Genomic DNA, 20,075 nt, shown 5'->3' on the forward strand with positions numbered 1-20,075 from the left:
AGCTGCAAGGACCGGCCTTTGTGGGAAAGTCACTTTGAACTAGGCAAAAATAGCCAACAGAAACCAGCCCCACATGAGAGGAAGAAAGGGAAATGATTTTATTTGATTGATTGACATGGTTTTGATCAGAATGTGAAATCACATGCTGACTTGAGTTGGTCAGAAAGACACCCTGTGGCCAATGGACTCATGTGTGCTTATCCATCCCTCCAGCTGTTTACCTGGTGTGATTCTTAAACCTCAACCAATCCACTTTCAGACCTCCCTTGCTCCTCCCATAGTTTCCTCCACAGTGAAAGGGCTTTTTCATTGGAAATGTCACTCTCCACATTCACTAGGTTTGGAAAAGCCCCTCCTTCCAAAGTCTCAATAGAGAATCAGAAAGCACTTCACCCAGTTTCTGTCACAGCCCACCTCAGCTTCCTCCCTTCTCCTGCTCTGCTTCCCTGATAGAGTCTTCTACTCCTGGCCTTCCCGGCTGGCTGGCTGAGCTCCTCACAACATCTCTGCATAGGAGCCCTTCACAGAAGCCATTAGTTTCAACTACTTGGTAACCGAAGAACCGAAGAACTGACTGCCAGTCTGCATCTGGTTCCCTCTTCAAGTGTTCAAGGCCCTCACCATCCAGAGACAATGGAGAATGTGAAAACAGGATGGAGTTTTCATCCTTTCTGGAACAAGGTGGCAAGTTACACTGCTACTGGGCTGCTGGTCCTTGGCTGTCACTTACTACTTGCTAGAAGTGCAAGAGTCAAATTGGATATTGCAGGAAGGACTTGCATGGGCTGTGTGTTTGCCTGAAGGCTAAGGAGGAAGGCAATCAGAGAGCTAGAATACAGTGAACCTGCTCATCCTGCTCATGGTCTAACTACTAGTTAAAAGCAAGATGGGAGATGCCTGGTAACACTCCTCTCTCTCTCTCTCTCTCTCTCTCTCTCTCTCTCTCTCTCTCTCTCTCTCTCTCTCACACACACACACACACACACACCACAGTCTGCATAGTTACAAAGAGTACTGGGGACTATTCATTTGTCTATATGGCAACATAGTTTTGGACCCAAATTAGTTTGTGGTTGGAATTTGTGAACCCAGGTGTGGCGCTCCCATGGCATCTCATGAGTGAGCAGAATGAGCTGAGGAACATGGGTAACACCACACCGAGCATTTGCTACAGTCCACACTGCCACAAGGAGGAACTGTGGGGTACTTTCCTCACCACGACTCTTCTGGGACATGGGAAGAATGGTAATGAAGTAAGCATCAACAGAAGCCTCATTCTGCCAGACGGCAGTCATCTCCTACATCTTTCCACGCCTCTGTCCATGTGGACAACAGAAGTCTGAGAGGATGAACTCCTCCTGCCTTGGGACCAGCAGGGTAAGCAAGCACTAGGAAACACTGTAGACAATTGAGGAGAAAGAGCCCACCCCACTCAGATCACGACGGCCTGGAAAAGAAGCCGGCTTCTTTTTTTTTTTTTTTTTTTTTTTTTTTTTAATTTTTCGAGTCAGGGTTTCTCTGTGTAGGTTTGTAGACCAGGATGGCCTCAGACTCAGAGAGAACTGCCTGCCTCTGCCTCCCAAGTGCTGGGACTAAAGGTGTGTACCATCATTGTCCGGCAGAAGCCTGATTCTAATAGATAACAGAACTATAGGCCAAGGGAGGCTTTTGTTGTTGATACAAAGATGTAATGACTATAAGATCCTGTAAGATAATCAGATTGAAGTGGGGAAGCATTAAACCCTATCCAATGCAGAAGGGTAAGAAATTGTCCTTCATGAAAAAAAAAAAAAATCACAGGACTTGCTTGTGGCTTCAATTCTGAAAGAAGAGAAGGGTGAAGGCATGTAAGCAAGGGCTATGTATGCAGTTGGCACAAACTTATATCTGAAAGTTATTTCATAAAACACAGCAGAAAATGATCCAACAATACTGAATAAAAAAAATACCACCACAGGCTGAAATTTGGGGGAAACTTAGAAAGTTGGCTGGTTAATTTTAGAGCAAAAAATGTACAAGAATGGCGTGGTCCACTCCTTGCAATCAAGATGACCTGTGGGACTGCTCAATAATGTAGGCCATTTTGCAAAACAATAACAAAAATCCAGAAGACTAAAGTTGAGAAAATGTGATCTTAATTTCATTGTCAGCAAGGAAGAAGATAAATTCCACAAAATTATATATAAAAACCATGGACATGATGTTAATTTTAACCTAAATGGTGAAAGAGGCTGTCTCAAACATTAAGGTGGAGAATGACAGGGAAGGACATCCTCTGTCCTGAACACACACACACACACCATACACACACACACACCACATACACACACACCATACGCACACACACACACTATCACACACACACATACATACATACACACACACATACACACACACCATACGCACACACACACTACACCCCCACACACATACATACACACACCACACACACACAGTACACACACACACACATACATACACACACCACACACACACACACACACACACACACACACCAAAATGCTGCTCTTAACAAAGTATGATTATTATAACTGAGGTGTTTGATCTCATGTTCCTTATTATTATTTTGAATGCTTCCTTTCAATTTCTCTTATTTTCTTTATACACATGGTATGTGCTTTCTTAGACCCTTTGATTTGCAAAATGAATTAGTGGAGAAGGTCCTACCACAGGCTCTTCCAGAAGGTGAAGGGCTCTCGTTCCTAAGTCTGACAACCTGAGTTCCATGTGGGGTCCACATGTTGGAAGGAGAGAATCTACTCTCACAAGTTGTCTTCTGACCTTGATGTGCAGACCATGGCATGTGCCCCACCCCACGAAATAAATAAATATTCTAAAACATTAAAATATATTTTGCAGCTATTATTTTCATATTAAGTGTCAAGAATAAAATGACTCATAATTGAAGTCAGGAATTCAGAATATTTTGTTTTCATTACCCCAACCCTTTCTTTCTGCCTCAGAGGCTTCCACCTTTAACACAGGTGAGGGGCTGAGCTCAGAGGACTGCTAATCTAGGACAGTGACAGTGTGTGCAAAGCCCTGGTTTTGGTCCTCAGCACAGCAAAAGCAGACACATTCAAACCTTAAAATGTTATACTCTTAGCCAGGCAGTGGTGGCTCATGCCTTTAAGCCCAGCCTTTAATTACACGCCTTTAATCGAGAGGCAGAGGCAGGCAGATATCTGTGAGTTCAAGACCAGCATAGTCTACAAAGTGAGTTCCAAGACAGGCTCCAAAAGCTACACAGAGAAAGCCTGTCTTGAAAAAACAATAAGCAAATAAATAATTAGTTAAAAATTATATTCTCACTTTTGCTATTTTAGAATATTTTGTTAGAATTCATGCATTTTCTTTAGTTCACAGTTTTAAGGCCATACTACAGTTGGGAACATTTTAAACTGGCTTCTGTAGTGATTTCCCACCCTTTATATGATACTTCCTCAACAGGCTAAATTTGGGTTTTGACACAGCAGTGGCTTAGGTTTCATTCTTTAGTTACTCCCTCCCTTCCTTAGAGTCCTTCCATATTGCATCCACATCTCTGCACACCCCAGGCTGCATCTTCATCTCTTCCTGTTGGTGGAAGTCATGCCCCCCCCACCTTAGGATTCCAGGCTCTGTAGCTGTTCTGCTAGGCCCAGCTGGAGTAGCTCATTTGCATACTCTGTGCTATTCTCTCATTTTGCATTTTCTTTACTTCCTCTTGAAGGAGGTGCTCTTGACAGATAAGGAGTGCCCAGTCTCTATGTGCTAAATCAAGAGTGTGGAGGAAGTTCACCCTTTAGTGCTCACATGCAGTCCCTATATACACTCCATTTCAGTCCCTGTACACCGTCCTCTACAGTTCCTGTACATAGTCTCTGTCTCAGTCACGGTCTACTGTGAAGAGTCATCATGACCAAGGCAACTATAAAAGAAAGCATTTATCTGGGGTCATGCTTACAGTTTCAGAGGTCAGTCCAGTATCAACGCTGTGGGGAGAATGGCAGCATACAGGTTGCTGAGCTTTAATCAGGCAGTCGGTGTGTGTGTGGGGGGGCTGGCATGGGCTTTTGAAATCTCCAAGCCTACTCCCAGTGACACATCTCCTCCAAGAAGACCACTCCTCCAGATCTTCCGAACAGTTCTTCAACTTGGGGCCAGGCATGCACATGTAAGAACCCACCAGTCTCTTATAGTACCTATATAACCCTCCAGTATCTATAAATAGTTCCCTACAAAGCCCATGGATAGTCCCTACAGTATCTAGATGTAGTCCTTCACATTACCTATACACAGCCCTTACAGTGCCACCACAGAACTCGTTCCTATCTGTGACTTGGTACCCACTGACCAGCCATCTCTACACTTCTCTCCATCCTGCCCTCTCTGGTGTCTGGTAGCCATAATTTTATTTTTTATTTTCAGTGTTTACATTCTCTGTGATCCAACTCAGGGCTTCACATATGCTAGGCAAATTCTGTACTATGACCACATCCCCAGGCTACTTGCTGCTTTTTTCCTTATTTTGAGACAAGGTTTTGATAAATTGTTCAGGCTGGCTGTGAGTCCAACTCTGTAGATTTAGACAAGCCTTTGATTCCATCCTCCTGCCTCAGCCTCCCAAGTAGCTGGTATTATAAACCTGTGAAACCAGGCTCCACTTCATTCTGTTATTGACTTCTATGAGACTAATTGCTTGAGGTTCCAAATGAGTGACAGACAGCACAAGGTATTCCATTCATATTATCACAATGGTAGAACTTACACCAAGGTTTTAGACAGATTATAACTAAATTGTTATGTAACTCCTTTATTAGGAATAAAGCTCATAGTTGCATTGTTATGGGCATACTAGTAACACTTGTATTTTGTCTATGTTTGAGCTGTTCCATTATTCATTTATTGTGTACATTAGTGTTTGTGTGTGTGCATGTGCCCTTGTATATGCAGGGGGATGTGCACCTGTGTGCACATGTGTGTGGAGGTCAGAAGTCAATCTTAGGTTGTCTTCTTAGATGCCAACTATTTGCTTCTTGAGAAAGGGTTTGGAGCTTGTCAAGTAGGTCAGGCTTGATGGCTGGTGAGCCACAGGATTCTTCTGCCTGTCTTCACCCCCTCAGACCTGGGATCACAGGGTCACATAATCAACTCTGTTGTCTGTTATTGTTCTTTACATGCGTCAGTATTACACACATGTGCATTTCTCTGTGTGGATGCACCTGCCCTATGTGTGTTTCTGTGCAGAGGCCTGAGGGCTAACTGCAGGCATCTTCCTGGATAATGCTCCCCACTGTATTTATCCAGGGCAGGTTCTTTTGCTGGACCTGGACCTCACTAGCTAGCTTTCCCCTGGGATCCCATTTCTGTTTCCCATGCTCTGGAATTACAGACAGTTGCCATGCCTGCCTGACTTTTGAGTGGGTTCTGGGGAGGGGGGCAAAACATAGATCCTCATCTTTGTAGGATAAGCAAACTTCATTCACAGAGCTAAGTCCCCAACCCCTGCCAGGCTTTTTGACATGGGTTCTGAGGATCAAACTTGTGCAATAAACTTTACTGACTGAGACACCTACTAAAGCCTAATTTATTATTAGTATTGGTTTTTTCAAGATATGGTTTCTCTATGTAGCCCTGGCTGTCCTGGAACTCACTCTGTAGACCAAGTTGGCTTTGAACTCACAGAGATCCGCCTGCCTCTGCCTTGGGAGTGCTGGGATTAAAGGTGTGAGCCATCACTGCCCAGATTATTTATTTTTAATTATTTATTGAGGCGAGCCTTCATTTGCAGCCCAGGCTGGTGTCCATCCTTCCAGTGCCAAGAGCACAGGGTGCACACCACAGTGGCTTTGTGTCTTTCACAGAACATCTTTCCCAGTCTCAATTTTCCATCTCTTGATTGGCCAGACCATTTTGAGTAAACAACTTTGGTCACTACATAGTATTAGTGCTCCACTTTCTGAGCACCTTCTCTCCACCTGCTTACTGGCTTCGTCCACCAAAGTTCTAAACGCTACCTCAGGTTCCCTCTGATGGTTCATGGTGTGGAGCTCCTGGTACTCGTCCATTGTCTCTTGAAAATCAAATGTTGCTTTTCTCATTTTGTATCAATATTTTCGATTTTTATAACAAATAACCTTCACTAGTATAAGCTTCATTTTCCCCAAACATGCCATGAACTGTTTTAACTAAAGAGGGGAAGGCTTTGGTCTACTTCTGCATCTTGCCTTCTGTTCCCCTTTGCTGTGCTGACAATGTCTATATTGTGACTTTGAGGGGCCACTGCCACTCCCTATTTCCACTCTACCTATCCCATCCTCCAAGCATCTTGTGAGCATCGCGCTCAGTTTTAGTTTTCTGTGCTGTTCCCCACCCAGGCTTCCACAGTATGTGAATCTCAGCCAAAAGGCTGAGACCTGACCCCTGTATGACCTTCATTTGTTATTTCCATCGGTACCCCTCACCAACACCTCAAATTTAACATGCTGAACTTACCACCACATACATTCTGTTACCGTTCCCCAGTTCCCTTGTCCATGGGGCCATTATCCTCCGGGGCACACAGACAGAAGCCTGGAGTGACTCTGCTCCGATCCTGCTGTCCCTGTACCCCACCCCTCCATGACAAGCTCATTCCCTTCATTCCTGCCACCTTATGCTCAGCCCTCATGTTATTCCAGTGTCCCCTCAAAGCCCCCAGGGGAAACCCTGCTTTCCATCTTCTCTTCATGCCACACTGCAGCTCAAGGGATTGCTGCAACGTTGCAATGTGACCTATCATTCCCCAATTAAAACTTTCTCCTTGCCCCTCCCCACTGTACATAAAAAAAAAAAAAACAACCCATACTCTTTAATGTGGCAGAGGAGACCTTCTGCAGTTCAGCCGCTCGCTCGCCTTCCTGCCTTACCTCTTTTCAGTCTCGGACACTGCTTTTGCTTCAGCAATTCTGAACTATATGCCGGCAGCAGAGGCCTCTGAGCCTTTGCTTACATTGTTGCCTCTCATTCATTAAAAGCCATGGTTCAAACTCCCTCAGTCTACTAACTTCTCAGACTGTGGATTTGCCTTGGACTTTCGTCTGAGATTAGCACTGTCTCTTTCTGGCTCTGTTCCACACAATTAATGGAAAGCATTTGGCTTTCATCAGGAACCGGTCCTGGGGGAACACACAGTGGGTGCTCAGTGCACATTTGGTCTCATGACTGAGTGTCTTCTCGGGAATGCACTTGATGTGACTTGCATGAGTTAGAGGTTTGGTGCAGCAAGGAATTTGGGCAGAGCAGGACTTTCTCAATGATAGGAACTCAGGGCTGTTGGCTTCCTAGTAATTAAGAAACACCACCTGGTGACCATTAGAAATCAGCTGGGCATGCTGGCACTAGAGAAAGAAACAGACTGCACCTCTACCAGTGATACCCTGGGGACAGGTTCGTGAGATCATGCTCACCCTTGCCGATGAAACTTTAGGTGGTGGTCTGGATAACAACACCTACCTTGGCTTTCACAGCATCTGGTCTCATAAAAGATGGACAGATTTTTTTCCCCAACTCAATTGATTAAAGGAAGGGCTATGGTGGCTGTTGTCCCAGAGCTGAGAGGTACAGAAGTGTAGTGGGCAATGAAAATACTCAGACCACTGAGGAGCAACGTGCTCTTCCAAGCCCTCGCTGCTTAGCACTCACACCTTCATGGACCATGAAGAAAGTGAAAAGCCAGTTCCTGTGTAGACGACGACACCACTAGGCACTGACAGAGCCACCTCCACCACGCAGGCTACACAGAAAGGAGGGTAAGGCTCGAATGGCCTGCTTGGAGGGCAGATCTGGCTTCATCAGGTATTTGGTGGCCACTGAGTTTTCCTTTGTTACCCTCTTCTGGCCAACAGCTCACACCCTGCTTTCGTTGATCAAACTAGTGAGATGGGCTAGTGAGGTCCATGGTGCCTGCCTCACATGCCTGTGATTGGAAGCAGGAGAGATTATGGCTAGAAACACATTGCTGTTTTTCTAAATGTGCAAAGAATGCTTGAGGCCCGCCTGGGCTATATAGTCCTTGTGGGAGAAGAAAAGAAAGAAAGGAAGAAAGGAAGAGAAAAAGAAAATAAGAATTCTTAAGGTTTTCTTTTTTCTTTTTCTTTTCTGTCCTCCCCTTTCACACTTTGAGCAAGGAAAAGCATTTTTCATTTCCCCTGGGGTACTGATGACTTAGGAGGCTAATTCTTAAAGGGGAAATGGGCATTTTTAAAAACTTGAATAAAAACCTTCAGAAGAGAAGGTGAGAAGAAGGAATTCCACCCCTGGAGAAGAACTAGTTAGAGCAGAGGGATGGCGGTTTCTCTCTGCTGTGACCTCCAGGCCAGGCTCATTCCATGTAGGTGGAGAATTCCACCTTTTTGATTTGTCTGATTATTTGCTGTTTTAGCATGGTGTGTCACTAAACACAGCCTTAACGTGTAATCCCCCTACTGCAGTCTGTCAAGCAGTTGGTATGTCAGTCAGGCAGGTGCCTCTGCTCTTGGCCTGGGATCCTCATAGAGATGATGATTTAGGACTAGACACTCTCTTGACTCCTTCTCTGATCTTACTTCTAGTCATACTAGGAACTTTAGATATGCCACACATTGATATGCCCTCTTTTTGTTTTTGTTTTTTTAAGACAGGGTTTCTCTGTGTGTAAGAGTCCTGGCTGTCTTGGAACTCACTTTGTAGAATAGGCTGGCCTTGGCCTTGAACTCACTGCAGCACAGCTAAAAGTTTCTGATTTTGAGGGGGTTATTGCTAATTCCAGAAAGTGTTCTGAAATAGGCTTTGGGATGAGTTTTAGCACTGAAGTTGTGATCTTGATGAGGTAATGTAGTTTATACTAAAAGTATACTCTACAAAAGTAGTTTATACTAAATCAATGGCCTTGCTTCTTTGACAGGGGAACTGAACAGCAGAGGAAGGGAATGTATCAGGAAATCAGGACCATCCCAGGGTGTTTGAGGAGCTTTGGCTGACAGTCTTTTGGAAAAGATAGAAAGTAAGGGCTCAGTGACGGCACAGTAAGTTGAATGATTTTTCTAAAGACACTTTGTTCGATTATTGAATTCATGCCTAACTAGTCCTTGGAACATACAGAGAAGTGACCCAGGATCTTATAATGCTCATTGTTTGTGCCTTAACTTAGGTGACATAGTCATGAGCATCATCTTGGAATGGCTGGAACCTGCTGGAAGGGCAAGTCAACACTGCTCTTGGGAAATTCACAGAGGATAGTGGCTGGTTGGACTGCCTTGCCAGTGGACTCCTTTCTCTCTATCCAGTCAACCCAGAGGCAAGGGCTCCTCACACCCTGAACACACTTTTGCACTCTTGAATGCCATTTACATCTACAAATTCCCTTGAACACCTTCAAATTCACCCTTTTATCTGCTTCTGTAGGAAGCCAAGAGGGTGACAAGTCACACCACCATCACCATGTACATCAATGCTGAGGCAAAGCAGACAGCCTTTGAAACTTTGAAACCATCTGGATCTGTGTGGGAATGTTCAAATACAGGCAAAACTACTCAAAACATTCTAGATCCACCATCCTTGTCCAAGATACACCCTTACTAATAACAGACTTTAGTGACATGAACATTAGGGAAGAGTGTATGGTAGGGGCATGGCGTAGCAGTGCTTTTCCTCTGTTTTCTCTCATCTTCATTCCTCTGAGCCACACTGTGCAGAGGACATGGTAGGAAACAAAGCAGATGCGGGCACCCGTTCACACTCTAGGATGCTGACTCTTCACACTTAAGGAGGTTTTCTTTTTGTATATTCTCCAGCGCATCCACCAAAAGCTGCCTGTCCCACTGTAATTGTGTTTTATTCTGAAGATTTAAATAAGCCTGGGAAGAAGGGTATGTGAAAACAAACAACAGAACTCTAGGTAAGTCTCAGGCATATTTCTGAGACTGACTGGCCTGAGTAGGAGGAAGATCCCATGCAAAGGAAATGTGCACGAAGTGCCCAGAACAGTGCCCTGGACATTCTTATTTGTCTATTCCCATATTCAGTAGATGCGGTTGAATTGTCACCTGTGCATAAACTTCAGTTCTGGGAATGTATCAGAAATTTAGGTATGGCCCTGCCCTCAGTTAGCTTGCATGCTTGTGAGGACATAGGAAAGAAATGTTTTCACCATGGCAAGGTAAGTGTATGCTCTGGGCTGCTGAGACATCTCTCTTCCCCACAGGAGGGGAGAGATTTTCAGAAGGATCTGTCTGGACCCGAGCTGAGTCTTGCACACGTTTATTTTATAGTGAGACTCAATCATTGTTTATTCCACGTGTAACAAAATAGGTCTATGAAGCCAACTGCAGGTAGTAGAGGTAGGTACAAGGCAAACATGGCTCTAAAGGAAACCCATGACCAGGGCCAATTCGTTTTCTTTTAAAATTGCCTTTGTGTGGGGTAGTGGTGGTGATGTTGGTATCTGATTGGGTTTCTTCTTTGCTGGTCACACTTTCTTTGACCTGAGGATAGTTTTGTGATGAGTATCTCTTGGTGTGTGTGGTGCATAGGTGTGTATACATAGGTATGTGTATGCATTTGTGTGTGTACATGAATATGTGTGTGTTTGCATAAGTGTGTGTGTGTGTGTGTGTGTGTGTGTGTGTGTGTGTGGTTGGAAGTCTCTTTTCTTCAAACTTCCCTCACTTTATAGTTTGAGTCTTGGTTTTTCACTGAACCCAGAGCTCACTGATGTAGCCAGACTGGCTGACCACTCAGCCCCAGGGACCCTCCTCTATCCATCTCCCTGGCACTGGGATTATAGGCACATACTACATGCCTCTCTCTTTTTTATGTTAGTGGTGTGATCTAAACTTGGTCTCCATTATTACATGGGCACAGCAGGTGCTTTACTGCTGAGCCATCTCAACGGACCATAACCTCTTAAAAACTGGCTTATCTGGAGTTATCTTGATTAGATTTTTTTTCTGGGCTGTGTTGCTGTTATTTGATTAGATGAACTCTGCTACTTATAAGTAATGATTGTTTTGCTATGGGATTCTGATACTTGATGTAAACAAATAGCTCTGTGAATCTGGCCAGAATATGAAGAAGCTATGAGTAATGGGAACCTATTGAGCCTGGCTATGTGGCTATGTTTATAAGGGTGAAGATTACCATAATCACTGTGTGAAGATGTGGGACATTATATACATTTATATATTTTATACAATAGTTTGATTTGCTCCAAGTAAGTATGTGATGCCCAGCCAAAGAATTGTGTAGCCCACAGTTACTAAAGCTAGGTACAGTTTCAAAGCTAAGCATTTTTGTAGAGGCCTGTAATCCCATCACTCCCGAAGTCAAGGCAGAAGGGAATTTGAGGCTAGCTTGGTCTACATTAGTGAAACTTTGTTTCAGAAAACAACAGCAGAAAGAATAGCCTTATATGAAGCAGTTTCCACATCCATATTTGAGTGGATAAATTAGATGGCATGTGTGATGTCTCCCATCAGGCTGTGAATGCTCTTGTATGTGGCTTTGTCTTGTGAAACTCTGAATAGTTCTTGAGTAGCTAAAGGGTATCTACTTAGACTGTGGTAGAGCTGCCTCTAGGGAAATGGAAGTTGGTGAAGCTTTTTTGTACCTATAAGGAGCAGTGGCTTCTTGTGTACCTTTAAGGAACCTCCAAATAGTCTTGCCCTTTGGCTTGGTAATTCTCCTTCTGGGAATCTGCCCGGAAGAAGGAACTGGAAATGTGCATGGTAAAGGTTTCGCCAAGACTTATTTGTAGTTGCTGAGGAGAGCACACGAGTTAAATGGCTAACAGTATAATAATACACAGCTGGGAAATGATGTTGGCGAGCGATGCTCACTACAAGACCAATTAAGGAAAAACAAAACAAGAATCGAGAGGAGCGATAGGACCTCACATCATAGTCAGTGAGCTTGGGTTTGCACTGGGCTCTGCCACTAGAGCCTGTCACCTGTACACTATGCCATCCTAGAAAAATGGGGTTGATAATAATAACACCTATCTCAGAGGGACTTCCTAGGACTAAATGACATAATGATTAACACCATGCAAAGTACATTTATTAGGTTACCTACAAATGCTAGCCCTCTATGGAGTGTATGATTTCCAGGCACAAAAATAGACAGAAGAGAAATATGTCAATGTATTTAAAAATGTGGGATCTTGGTGGTAGGAAACACGGGCAATAATTTTTTACTTTCAACTTCCCAAATTTTCTGCAATGAGCAGGAACTACTGTTATATTAAGAGTATATCATAATGCTGCACACACACAAACACACACACACTAAAAAAAAAAAAAAAAACAACAACAACATTACCCACAATGAAACAGCACTTCCTCCTTCAGGGGAGGAGCTGGAACCAGCCTTGGCAGACACTCACACAGAGTCTCATATGTGCTGGACCCCTAGGAGGCCAGGTCAGGGCTGGGGGAGCCTTTCAGCTGTTGGTGTTGTGTGGGGAGGTGGGTGGGCAGCGGAGAAGCTGGGATAGATGATCATAGGAATTTCTTCCAGTTCCCAGACTCTACAGTGCAAGCTGCTTATATTTTGATTGATCTAAACAAATGACTAGGTTAAGAAAAAAAAAAAAAAAAAAAGAAAAAGGAGGTGAAGGGGGGGCTAGGGAGGTGGCATATGGGTAAAATGATCGCTGCAGAAGTGTTGAGATCTGAATTCCCATCCGTGTACACCCATGTACATAGCTGGGCAAGGCCTCTATGTAGTCCAACACCTAGAACACAGAGATGGGAAGGTTCTCAAGCTTGATGGCCAGTCCAGTTGAATCAGTGAGACCTGGGTTTAATGAGACCCCATCTCCAAAACAAGGTGGGAAGTGATAGAGGATCACACACACACACACACACACACACACACACACCCCACACACACGACATACACAGAGACATGCACACACACACATACACACACCACACACACTTACATGTATACATACATGGGGGGGACATATAAACACAGAAAGACATGAAACATGTACACAACAGAGAGATATGGGGCATATATACCCAGACATGGAATATGTACATACACAGACATGGGACATGTATACACACAGGGCATATACACAAAGAGACATGAGACATGTGCATGCACATGGGAGGACATAGACCATATGGGAAGATATAGACACACACACACATATAAAGTGGGGAGCATTCTTCTATTTCCTTCCCATCCCCAGACCTCTCTCACAAACAATAACACTTAGAATGCTTAAGTTAAATGTTAAAGGGACAGTGCGTGCGTGCATGTGTGTGGTGGGGGCGCTTAGATGAGAAACACCACAGGAAATTAGCTTAGTTACAGCTGTTTTATTTAATGAGTATAACTTATATTCAAATTGGAATTTCTGTCAAATACAGCCCTTTAAACAAGAAGTACCTTCCCATGGTTGGGGACACCCCTAGACTGAGAAGGGTATAATTATAAAGGGTGTGTGTGTGTGCTTTTGATTCCTGATGTTAGCACTGAGAACCAACATCCTTCAGCCCTTCATTGACCCTATTCTCCAGCAAGTGGCTCCCGGAGTTGCATTGTATAAATACTGAATCCCAGGCACAAAGCTATCAAAGTCTAGTGTCTAGCTACTGCTCCTCATTATGTTTGGAGGTGACTGTGTACACCTACAGACCTATGATGGGTCCCTCAAGGCCCTGATTTGAAAACATGACAAACAGCTCTCCTCCCCATAGGGAGGTCATTGTATGCTAATGAGGCACAGGCAGTTAACATAGCAGCCTGGACAAGTAAGCCCTGAGGGTTCACACAGCACTCCAAAACGCCACTGTGGTTCTTTCACAAGTCACCTCGTCCCTGAGCAGACCATCCTGACATCCCCCTCCCTGAGACTGAGATCTCTCTGCTACCCTGAAGTGCACAGCAGGACTGATCGTGCATCTGATTCTCCCCTGTTCCCTGCAACTGTGGCAGGGATGGAGGCGGACCCTCAGAATCACATATAGGGCTTTTAAAGAAGTTCACAGCCCCCTCCTCAAATTCTAATCCATTAGTCCCAAGAAAAGGGACATCAGAAGATACAGGGTGAAGCGGTCAGATGCAGTTTTTTAACTCCCTACAGCCCCACAGGTGATTCTGGATGCACACCCTATTTAAGATACAAACACACAGACAGGTCTTGTGACTCAAAAGAAACAGGTCAGCTTTAGGTTTCCACTGATGCTCCTCCCTTTATTTGCCAAGGTGTCTGTATTCTTTTCGTCTTATCTCTAAGCCCCCCACCCCCACCCCCCACCCAGAGGCTTTGAACTTGGAGTGTCCAAAAGTCTCAGAACCCCGCGGGACTGTCAGACTCTCTGGCCACCAGGCAGCAGAAAGACATCCCCTGCTCCCCATAGCCCTCTGGCTCCCGGTGCTGCGATTTGGATACCGTGGAGCCAACGTCAAGAAGGAAGAAGACATTTGACCAGTTGCTTCAGCAAACTGCCTAAAGCAAGACCGCCTGCCATCCACACACCTTTGCGTCCCAACCGATCGCACAGGGAGGGGGCCCCACCCTGCACAATCCACTGGCGCATCCCCTCTGGCCCGGGATTGTGGCAGGTGGCGCCGTCAGGATGGGCACAGGGGCCTCGTCTGCATCTCCTTTCCCAGGCGCGGGACCCGCTCTCGCTTTGCCCAGGTTTTCCAAGTTACTGCCGCGTCCCTCCCCCGCAACCCCCAACTGGTGACCCCTGGTTCGTGGTCTTACCTCACCATGCAACACTTGGTTGCGCGCTTGCCGGGGGCGCTCCCTCCTAGACGCTTATTCCCTTACTTGGGAGGAAAGAGGAACCGAGAGACATAAGGGGACCGAAGCGGGCTCCCGGGCGTCCTCCTCCCAGTGCAGCCCTCTCTGGGGCGGGGACATCAGGCGGCTTCCAGGGTTGGCGGCCCCTCGGGTCTTCCGCCTCCGCTAGGGGCTAGGCTGCTGGAAGGGCAGGCTGCCTTTGCTGCCCGCTACGGCACTGCGGCTCTGCACCCTGTCCCTCGCAGCATCGCAAGTCCAGCTGCCACTCTCGCTGCGGAGCCCTGCCCCCAGGGCGCAGAGCCCGCCCCCACCACACACCCGCGCGCGCAGACACACGCGTCCCCCACAAACACACGGGTTCACACACATAAACACGTGCACACACCCACGCACACCCACTGATGCTGATCGTTCGGTGGGAGTCTGTGTGTGCATGATCAGGTTACTCCTGACTGGCCGGGGTCAGCAGGATGTATGTATGCAGTGCTGGAGGCTGAAAAACCAGCTGACTTCGAGGTAGAGGACAGTTACCTGAAAAAAAAAAAAATACAATATCCACTGGCTGTTTGTTTACCTTAACCTAGAAACCTAGGGGTCTGGGCTGCCTACATACTCCAAGCAAAGCAGACAATAAAATAAAATAAACACAAAAATAAATCAACAAGTTCTCTGTTTTCTAGGAACTTGGTGTCTCTGATGTCCTTTATCATCTGTCCTGTCCAGGAGGGCATTTCTGACAATCCTGACCCTGGGGGCAGTAGATTGCTGATCATTTCTCCTCTGCAGGTATAAATGGTTGGAATCAATGCAGCTTGCTAGAAATGGGCTTTGATGGATGCATGGGGTCTCAGGGCTGAGAACCGTGACATTCATCCTTTGCCTTTGTGTGACCTTGGACTGTCTTTCAACAGGACAAATGGAGCATCGCAAAACAAAAACGAAAACAAAACACACACACACACACACACACACACACACACACACACAAGAAAAAAGAGAAAAAGAAAAATGTAAAAGTAGAAAAATACAGAAAATGACCAGGGACTGAGGGTAAGGAAGAGAAGGCGGCAGCAGCCTACGCACAGGGACTTGTGGGACTGTCTCTTTCCATGACGTGGGTGTCTGCGTGGGGGTGGCGGCGGTGGTGATGTTATTTCAGGCATGTCACATCAGCAGAATGACTTCTGTCCATTTCACACCACATTTAGAGTCACCAGGAGTTTAGTTTCATCTGTAAAATATGTGGAGTTTACCAGTTTCCACAGCCAAGATTCTTTTCTGCCAGTGGGCAGTGAAGGTCCCTGTGTAGAGCTGTAGCCAAGAAAAGCTTTCTGCGGAGGGCTGAGGTGCTGGGGCCCTGGGTGTTCAGGCATCTGGGGAGGAAGCTACAAGCGTGACTGTTGAGAAGCACGGAAGGACCCTGGTGGTTAAGTCACACCGGGCCACCAACAGACAGGGTGGTGAAACCAAGAAGGAACGGGAGGCCCAGGGAGCTCTCTTCACTTCCTTCCCCAGGTGATGAGAGCAGAGCTAATGCTGGAACCCTGTGCTCATGCTTCATCCTGTTATCCACTATCCAGGCTTCATCCCAGGTACCCTGGGTAGCCTCTAAGAGCTGCCTTCAGCTAGGGTGACACGTGTGTGGTGTGAGGGTGTTCTGTGACACACATGTGAAAGTTCTTCCTTCATCTTTTCTTGTCTCCTGCCACTTAGTGACTTGTTCTTCTCATGGATATTTATTAGTTTCTGCTGTGTCTTTGGACACTTCTCACTGACTCCAGTCACCGGCCTTTACCTGGGAGAAAGAAGAATGTAAAGACAGAAAGGGCTTAGAATTATTTCTGTTCTGTCCTTTTGAGAGGCAGACTCTGAGCACAAGCTTGCTGTATACATCCTCACTGAGCACAGGCTTGCTGTATACATCCTCACTGAGCACAGGCTTGCTGTATACATCCTCATTGAGCACAGGCTTGCGGTATATATCCTCACTGAGCACAGGCTTGCTGTATACATCTTCATTGTGCTGCACTGGGTGATTGTGGAAGAAACAACTCTTACCTTCTAAACTGCATCCTTGAGGAGGCAAACACCTGTTGCATGTGTGTCACAAGAAAAACATTTGGTTCAACCTAGTCTGAGCTCATTCTAGAGAAGGCTGACTTAAGGAGAGCCTGGATGGGAAGTGCATGATTACAGGCAGAAGTTGGGACCACATGGAGTTGTTTTCTCTTTTATAATACAGATATAATAAGCTTGATATGACAAATGGGGAAGGCAGGCAGAGATAGGATATGGCGATCTAAGCTGGCAAGCTGGGGAAGTTATTATATAATAATAAAATCTCTGGAAAGTGTAACGTGTACAGGTTTTTGCGCCTGCTGCCCGGTCTTGTCCTGCTACCATGCCACCAGCCCCAAATAACACACAGAGACTCTGTATTTGATACAATGCTGTTGGCCCTGTTACTTTCTTATCGGCTAGCTCTGCCTTTAATTATTAACCCATTTCTGCTGATCTATGTTTTTCTCTTACCGGGGAGCCGCGGCATACTGCTTTCTTCAGACTCTCCATCTTGACTCCTCCTTCCTACTTCCTATTTCCTCCTTGTCTCCTAGTCCCTCCTATCTTCCTTTCCTATTGGCCAACAGTGCTTTATTATTAACCAGTATGAGAAACATACAGAATGACATCTCCCATCATCTCCTCTTTTCTGTCTAAATAAAAAGAAGGGTTTTAACCTTAACATAGCAAAATATATTATACAACAGTTATCAAGTAAGAATTACAGTTAACAATATTTAGTCCACTAACATTTAGCAAGATTTGAAGAAAATATTCCATCATCTATCCTATCTTTGTGTGTCTAAAGTCTATGTATCTTATCTTTAATACTAAGGAAAACTATAACCATAACTATCTGTCTTCAACTCCCTCAAAGACCACAGAAGGATAGTATATAAGCTCTAGAAATGACAGAGACAAATCACTGCCTGGTCACCCAAGGTTCTTTTGTAATCTTCCATCTTCAGCCCATAGGCCATAGTGTGTCTAGCAGACTCTTCAGCAACGCAGGAAACTTTAAACTGTCTTCTTGGATTGGCAGTTTATCAGTCACTTTCTCTGTGTCCTGCATACTGTCTCGCAGACTCTTCCATGAAGCAGGAACTCTGTAGCAATGTCCATCTTGAATCAGCAGTCACTTTTCTGTGAGTCCTGCATGTCCAGTTTATACAGCACAAAGTCAAACATTCCAGACAAGAGCAGTATTTTGTCCAAATGGCTAGTCTTGCCATATTGGAAGTAAACTCCATAATGAGTTTCTTCAATATTCATCTTCATCTTCCTTTCTGACACAGGTGGTGTTGCCAGGAACAATTATGTCTCATTGTCAAGAAAAACCCTAAACCATTTTAAATGCCATATTCTGTAGGTCTTTGAAAGGTTTGAAGAATGCCTATCTATCTCAAATACATCTCTGTGCATCTTGAAAAACCTAACTAACTTAACTCTAAACTTTGACTATCATAGGTAATTATCTATAATCTGTAGTACATTATACAATATGTTTCTGAATGAACTATATAAACACAATAGCTAAACAAAAGGAGAAATATATACATCACAAAATTGACCTTAAATTGTATCAATAAATGAAAATCCATTACAAAACAAAGTATTCATATCTATACCATAATTCCCTTTTTACCTTTAAAAGAATATTGGTTGTGATCATTACCCATTTATAACCAAGTCCATTTAAATGAAACCAAACATTTATAAACAATATTTGGGAATTTGGGCGTCGTTCTTTCCAAACTACTTCCTGCTGACAGGGGGCGCTGTCATGGGGGATCATGAGAAGACACAGAAATCTTGGCTGTAGTCTGCAAGGCTGCTTTGTTCAGCTATTTTGAATGTAGGATCACCTGGTCCTCTGTTTCAGGGGGTCTGGCTTGATCAAACCACATTAGTCTGCAAGGAATCCACAGCTTTTCATTTTCTGTGGAAACAAAAATAGAAATCCTTTTCCCCAGTAACTTGTCCTTGAACTTAAATTTTGGAGTCAAAGCATTTTCAAAATATATACATTGAATTAATTCAGCAGCATTTGTTTTAACAGTTGTTGTTTCCTCAGCAGTCAAACAATACAAAGACAATATAATACCATACAGTATACAAATTTTCTCCATCTGTGGCTTTTTATTATTCTGTTTCTTTTCTATTTTTTGAGACAGGGTTTCTCCTTGTAACTCTTATCTGTCCTGGAATTACTCTGCATACCAGGTTTACTTTGCAAATCACAGAGATCTGCTTGCCTCTGTCTCCTGAGTGCTGGGATTAAAGGCGTGTGCTACAACACCCAGTTCCTCTTTGTCTCTTTAAAACCATTTTTTTTCATGTCTACGTATATTTTAAAACACACTGTAAACCTTTAGAGCTTTTTCTTAATATGAATCTGTCTTTACTGTAAATCTTTATCTTCGTCTAGCCACAAGTCTTTTATCTGGTAAACAACAACATTGCTAAAATGAAAGTCATAGCTGTGTCAGCCGCGGTTTACCAAAGATGGTGGCAGGTACTTTTACCGGCCAGCACAGAAAGCTGTGCTCACCGCCTTGGTCTGCGCTGCCACCCAGAAAGCATGCTGCTGGCTTGGAGATGTGGTCACTACCATTGCCATCTCTCATACACACCAATAAATTGTTAGCAGAGTTATTTAAAAGCTGTGCGTTTTTTTCCCCGCTTATTCAAAGTAAGGAATCTTCCCTTAAAGGAGCCATGCGAATATCTGCTTGTCTCTAGCAAAGAGTTCAACTGAGAAAAATGTTGTAGCAAGAAACCTTGATTGTCTCTGTTCTTTTGTTTTTAAAACCCTTTTTTTAAGCTTCTATTAAATTTTAAGTGTAAGTAAGTTCTTACTAGCCACGTTGGCGCCATCTGTAAAGTGTACGGGTTTTTCCGCCTGCCGCTGCCTGTCTGGTCCCACTGCCACGCCGCCAGCCCCAAATAATACACAGAGACTCTGTATTTGATACACTACTGTTGGCCCAGTTACTTGTTTCTTATCGGCTAGCTCTATCTTAATTATTAACCCATTTTGGCTGATCTATGTATTTCTCTTACCGGGGAGCCAGCGGCATACTGCTTTCTCCAGACTCTCCATCTTGGCTCCTCCCTCCTACTTCCTATTTCCTCCTTGTCTCCTAGTCCCTCCTATCTTCCTTTCCTATTGGCCAACAGTGCTTTATTATTAACCAGTATGAGAAACATATATATATAATGGCAT

At 44.6% G+C, this 20,075-nt stretch overlaps 1 protein-coding gene across 1 annotated transcript in view; it reads right to left on the bottom strand.

Annotated features, from left to right (window-relative positions):
* The window catches only part of LOC127226909 (diacylglycerol kinase gamma-like), a gene marked incomplete at its 3' end in the record, with an annotated part of 78,862 nt that extends 63,770 nt beyond the window's left edge, over window positions 1–15,092 (bottom strand). The window contains exon 1 of the mRNA XM_051191060.1: window positions 14,750–15,092. The remainder of the gene's footprint in view (window positions 1–14,749) is intronic.
* Between the last annotated feature and the right edge of the window lie 4,983 nt (window positions 15,093–20,075).

The sequence above is a fragment of the Phodopus roborovskii genome, unplaced genomic scaffold, assembly GCF_943737965.1.
Source record: "Phodopus roborovskii unplaced genomic scaffold, PHOROB, whole genome shotgun sequence".
In the NCBI taxonomy this organism is placed as follows: domain Eukaryota; kingdom Metazoa; phylum Chordata; class Mammalia; order Rodentia; family Cricetidae; genus Phodopus; species Phodopus roborovskii.